Raw genomic sequence first — 7,382 nt, 5'->3', positions numbered from 1 at the left:
ACAAATAAAAGACGTTATTGCATCGTTATTCATATCTGATTTATTTATCAATAATATTGTAGTCCATACATTAAACATCAATCGAAAGAATGAGGCTTGCAGGAAAAGTATGTAAGGGAGACAACTGTACCAAAATTCGCTTCGAAATACACTATCAGGATCACGATTTTTTTTCTTCTGTATATTGAAGTTATTGATTCTGGTGACTTACAATTTTACTGAAAAAATAAAATACTGATATTTCTTTTCTTCCCCAAAATATACCTGGATGCAGAAACTTTAAAGTAGCCATGTTTACTGGGAAGCTGTTATATTCATTAGAACTACAGATGTATATGAACCAATCAAAACTGATTCCCATTAAACGAGATCGCATAAATTTGAATATTATTTGATGTGTAAGAAAGCTATGAAATCTGCTCAAACAGAAAATAGTGATTCGCGTGTTAATTTTATTATTGGGGTTTAAATCATACCATTTGGGTGGGGTATATTTTTGTAGAGAATTTGTTCCAATGGCAACCAATGAACAGTTGATGAATTTTCCTACTTTAATCAGAAAATGTTTTTATATTATACATTAACAACCTCCTGTTTAAGGAAAAAATACAGAATTAGGTCACTACAGCCGACTATGTGGAATTTCTACACAAATATATAACGATACACGTGAACACATACATGCACGTGTATGTACATGCACGTGTATAAGATATGTAGTAAATAACACACAAATTTCTCCTGACAGCTAAAGTTGATTTTCCTGGAATAGTGTATTTATTTTATTCTGTGTCTTTCTTTTCTTTTTTGCTTTTTCAGATATTCAGCAAGTATGCTCTGTTTGGGACAAGCTGTATACTATAGAATGTTCACACGTTATTTTCGTTACCTTGAGATGCCGTTACATTTAATCTACGGCTGTAGTGTAGTAAACGTGTTGAGACGTATGCACCTATGTTTAGAATTGACTTCCTTACACAATATTACTTGTGAAATGTAACAGATGTATGTTATCGCACATACTTAAGAACTGTAAGAGTTAAGGATGTATGCTACTTTACAGATGATACATGTGAATAGTGGTAGAGTTAAGGATGTATGCTACTTTACAGATGATACATGTGAATAGTGGCAGAGTTAAGGGTGTATGCTACTTTACAGATGATACATGTGAATAGTGGTAGAGTTAAGGATGTATGCTACTTTACAGATGATACATGTGAATAGTGGTAGAGTTAAGGATGTATGCTACTTTACAGGTGATACATGTGAATAGTGGTAGAGTTAAGGATGTATGCTACTTTACAGGTGATACATGTGAATAGTGGTAGAGTTAAGGATGTATGCTACTTTACAGGTGATACATGTGAATAGTGGTAGATTTAAGGATGTATGCTACTTTACAGATGATACATGTGAATAGTGGTAGAGTTAAGGATGTATGCTACTTTACAGATGATACATGTGAATAGTGGTAGAGTTAAGGATGTATGCTACTTTACAGATGATACATGTGAATAGTGGTAGAGTTAAGGATGTATGCTACTTTACCGATAATACATGTGAATTGTGGTAGAGTTTAGGATGTATGCTACTTTACTACTTTACAGATGATACATGTGAATAGTGGTAGAGTTAAGGATGTATGCTACTTTACAGTTAATACATGTGAATTGTGGTAGAGTTAAGGATGTATGCAACTTTACAGTTAATACTTGTAAATTGTGGTAGAGTGATACATGTGAATAGTGGTAGAGTTAAGGATGTATGCAACTTTACAGATAATACATGGGAAAAGTGGTAGAGTTAAGGATGTATGCAACTTTACAGATAATACATGGGAATAGTGGTAGAGTTAAGGATGTATGCTACTTTACAGGTGACACTTGTTTATAGTGGTAGATTTAAGGATGTATGCTACTTTACAGGTGATACATGTGAATAGTGGTAGAGTTAAGGATGTATGCTACTTTACCGATAATACATGTGAATTGTGGTAGAGTTTAGGATGTATGCTACTTTACAGATAATACTTGTTGATTGTGGTAAAGTTAAGGATGTATACTATCCCATAGGTGACACTTGTTAATTGTGGTAGAGTTAAGGATGTATGCTACTTTACAGTTAATACTTGTGAATTGTGGTAGAGTTAAGGATGTATGCAACTTTACAGTTAATACTTGTAAATTGTGGTAGAGTTAAGGATGTATGGTACTTTACAGTTAATACTTGTGAATAGTGGTAGAGTTAAGGATGTATGCAACTTTACAGATAATACATGGGAAAAGTGGTAGAGTTAAGGATGTATGCAACTTTACAGATAATACATGGGAATAGTGGTAGAGTTAAGGATGTATGCTACTTTACAGGTGACACTTGTTTATAGTGGTAGATTTAAGGATGTATGCTACTTTACAGATAATACATGTGAATTGTTCGTTTAAAGGCTTTGGTATCAAGTAAATTTGAATACGTTTTTAGGCCCAACAATAAGACATTAAGAACTCTAGACCATTAATATTACATCTGTAGCAGAGCCTACCAACAGGGAACAGCATTATGTTCTGCAGCGTTGGCCGAAAGGTTAATTTTTCTTCAACAAACACATTTGTGTACAATATCGAAGTACCATGAATATTTCATTAATGTACATTCTGATTGTTATAACGATCAATAGATGTATACTTTGTATATATATAACTTCAGAATGTTAGTTTGACACTGACAGCCGGAATGCTCCACAATGCAGTCAGATATTTTGGATTATCTCGTTTATTTAGATCAGGATAGCGTTTGTTACAAAATGTTGTTTTGTGTTATTATTGGATAAGGACAGAACAGATCCAGAATCCTGTTTACAAAATATATACATTTACGTTAAAATCTTCAGCTTCGTCCCATTTATAAAAACAGTCTTTCTGTAAGACCTACAAGAGCGTACGAGTTTACACTTATACTGATGCAAACGCCATGTCCTCGTTATTTCAAACCTGGTGACGATGACGGTACGTCGTCAAACGGCTGATCCATCAAATTAGTTGTGTTGTGGGTGATTAGCAATTAATTTCATTAAAAGTTTTTTCTAAAATATTTTCATATAGCATGTATATTCGTAATGATGACAGAGCTTGCGAACATGGTATTTTTACCTGCAACTCTCTATAGCATGTATATTCGTGATGATGACAGAGCTTGCGAACATGGTATTTTTACCTGCAACTCTCTGTCATTTATAGCTGTTATAATTGCAATGTTATGTCAGTTCATTGTCATTACTCACATACCAGATACCTGTATCGACCGTCCCCTTTTGTTAATTCGTCACTTAAACCGTACTTATTATTAAAAACTTCAGAAACTTACATTTTACCTTCTCGAAACTACATGTACGTCTCACCGAATAAAAGCTAGTTTTGCATTGATTTTATAACACCGAATATCTGTTCAAGGCGAACCGTTCGTTATAAATGTATGCCCCATCTTCTATGTTGGAGAGTAGATTGATTCTTAAATAATCGTACCTATTTTTTATGACAAACTTATCCAAACTTTTCTCATCAAAAGAAATATTAATAAACATGATGCCTTATAAGGAAATAATGGCTACTCATAAAGATAATATGACGTCCAATGAGATGGAATGACGACACTTTATGGAACAAATGCGACCTCATATAGGAATTGGTGACACCTCATAAAGAAAATGGTGAAACCTAATGAAGGAAATGGTGACACCCCCTGTAAGAAATGGTAAAACTTCATAAAGGACACGGTGACGTTTCATAAAGGATATAATGACACATCATAAAGGAAATGATGACACATTATAAATGAAATGGTGACGCTTTATCAATGACATATTGACACCTCATAAAGGATATGATGACGCTTTATCAATGACATGATGACGCCTCATGAAGGATATGATGACGCTTTATCAATGACATGATGACGCCTCATAAAGGATATGATGACGCTTTATCAATGACAAGATGACACCTCATGAAGGAAATGATGACGCTTTATCAATGACATATTGACACCTCATAAAGGATATGATGACGCTTTATCAATGACATGATGACACCTCATAAAGGATATGATGACGCTTTATCAATGACATATTGACACCTCATAAAGGATATGATGACGCTTTATCAATGACATATTGACACCTCATAAAGGATATGATGACGCTTTATCAAGGACATGATGACACCTCATAAAGGATATGATGACGCTTTATCAATGACATATTGACACCTCATAAAGGATATGATGACGCTTTATCAATGACATATTGACACCTCATAAAGGATATGATGACGCTTTATCAATGACAAGATGACACCTCATGAAGGAAATGGTGACGCTTCATGACGGAAATGATGATGCCTGTTTATAAGATATCTCCAAGGTATATTTCAAAATGCATTGTACTTGAATTACACTTAAGCTATGTGATAGATCAATACAGGGGGAGATGTGTTTATGAGTTCTTCATCGTCTAATAATATAGGTGTGTATGATAATGTATGAAAGTGACTGACAAACGCAACCTACCAAGACACCGTTAAAACCAGTGTAACGCAAGGGACAGCATCAATATTGTATGCGCACCATGATTGTCAAATTACCATTTATATGATAAATCTAGATGTTTAATGCATCATATTGTTGACAGCCTGTGCACGTAAAACGCTGCATAACATGACCCGCAATTACCGCGCGTACGGAGGCCCAATGGTACCTGATACCAAATTTGTCCCGGACAGACCGATTGTGTTAAAGGCCATTTTTGAGTGAAAATTTACGGAAGTTCATTTGTCAGGAAACAAGCGGAAACAGCATTAGATAAATGGATCAGAGACAAGCAACTTATTAACTCTTCTCCATAAATGAAATTACAAATAACTAATATATTGCACGTGCACATATTTATACTATAAATATGAAGATAAGTAATTCGTACAATTGTAAGTTTAAATCATTTTGCTAAAAGAAGGAAAAGATGAGATGATAGGAGAGAAAGAAAAGAAGAGAAAAAGAGAAAGTTTATATCTTATATCAATTTTATACCAATTCTATATCAATTCATTGAATTGCGAAGGACAAATCAGACTTCAGCTGAAACAGTCAGAAATATACTTATTTGTGATAAAGACTTATCACCAATGTACGGAAACGCATGAATGTAATAAAGAACAAAACACCCGACCCGCTTTAACGAAGGTATCAAACATGCTTGGGGCTCATGCTTACGAGGAGTATTCTGTATCAAAATTACAAAAAATGCACTTATGACATTTTGCAACGCAATACAGTTCTTCAATGACACGATGTATAATATACTTCATGATATATGTAAACATATTATTTACTCACAACAAATGCGGATGTAAATTTCGATTTGTAGTCAAGTGATGATGTTCAAATATATTATCTGCGGATTAGATTTTCATCGAAATACACAGTTCATTCAGTCTAACATCATTCAGGTGTTGGCATGAAGTTCAGACGCCACAATTTTAAGAATCAAATTAACTCAGAGCTGTCGCTCTTTAAGCAGATAAAGACAACTTTATCGCTTCCAGAATAAAAAATACTGGTATGCATTTGTGAATAGCGAGAGAGCTTTCTCCTGACATACTGCTGCCGTTCAATAACGCCCACTCTCTAACATTGGAAACCAAACAAATCTTACAGAGATTTATGAGCTACGCCATTTTGGAAGCCAAGTGTAGCCCTCAATTAATCTCTATGACGTATGCTCCGCCATTTTGGATAAACACAGCCTCGTTCTGAGATAATGTTTATTAGAGGTATTTGATAGACAGCCTGGAGATTATCAGTGTCTATATATCAGATAGAACGTTATCTAATGGTACATTACGTCACAACCTCGTGACATTAAAGAAAAAAATCATTGCACCACCATGTGTAAAGTAGTTAACCTCTGTATGACTCCCCCCACCCAACCAACCAATCGAAGTTCAGACTAAAAATCTCAATAGTACCGAATAAATTATAAGATTAAAACTGCATTGTGATTACCTACATGAGCTGAACTGTTTCAGATCTTGCTGTGATAAGGAAACGTCATTAATATAATGTGTTAGAATTTCAGAAAGACGGAAAATTGGCAACAGGTAAAATCTACGTAATGTTTCCGTAGCAACAGAATATAGGGAACGAAAATTTATAGTTTTTGCCTGTAGAAAATATCTTTCATATAGAAAGGGACCTCATGTTGGAGGTCAAAATGATAAGATGTGGCAGCTTTCCAATAACTGGTAACAAAATACAAATGAAATAAGATCAGGAAAGATAAAAATGTTATTAAGGAAAATGCACGTGAATTTACGGATTATGTGAAGGCATCAACAATTTTATGTTTTGAAAATTTCTCTCCTTTTGTTTCACATCTTATTTGTCATTTATTTGTTATTTCGTTAATCCGTACACATGTGTCTGTGTAGTGTTGTCCACGTGTATATCAGCACTCTTTAGTATGGACGTACATACGTGTCTGTGTAGCGTTGTACACGTGTACATCAGTAATCTTTAGTATGGACGTACACACGTGTCCGTGTAGTGTTAGACACGTGTACACGTGTACATTAGTAATTTTTAGTATGGACGTACACACGTGTCTGTGTAGTGTTGTCCACCTGTACATCAGTAATCTTTAGTATAGACGTACACACGTGTCTGTGTAGTGTTGTCCACCTGTACATCAGTAATCTTTAGTATGGACGTACACACGTGTCTGTGTAGTGTTGTCCACCTGTACATCAGTAATCTTTAGTATGGACGTACACACGTGTCTGTGTAGTGTTGTCCACCTGTACATCAGTAATCTTTAGTATGGACGTACACACGTGTCTGTGTAGTGTTAGACACGTGTACATCAGTACTCTTTAGTATGGACGTACACACGTGTCTGTGTAGTGTTGTCCACCTGTACATCAGTAATCTTTAGTATGGACGTACACACGTGTCTGTGTAGTGTTGTCCACCTGTACATCAGTAATCTTTAGTATGGACGTACACACGTGTCTGTGTAGTGTTGTCCACCTGTACATCAGTAATCTTTAGTATCGACGTACACACGTGTCTGTGTAGTGTTAGACACGTGAACACCTGTACATCAGTAATCTTTAGTATGGACGTACACACGTGTCTGTGTAGTGTTGTCCACCTGTACATCAGTAATCTTTAGTATGGACGTACACACGTGTCTGTGTAGTGTTGTCCACCTGTACATCAGTAATCTTTAGTATGGACGTACACACGTGTCTGTGTAGTGTTGTCCACCTGTACATCAGTAATCTTTAGTATGGACGTACACACGTGTCTGTGTAGTGTTGTCCACCTGTACA

This window comes from Ylistrum balloti, unplaced genomic scaffold (assembly GCF_031769215.1).
Source record: "Ylistrum balloti isolate Yb309-2 unplaced genomic scaffold, AGI_CSIRO_Ybal_v1 Utg371332, whole genome shotgun sequence".
Taxonomy (NCBI): domain Eukaryota; kingdom Metazoa; phylum Mollusca; class Bivalvia; order Pectinida; family Pectinidae; genus Ylistrum; species Ylistrum balloti.
This window is presented reverse-complemented; position numbering follows the sequence as displayed.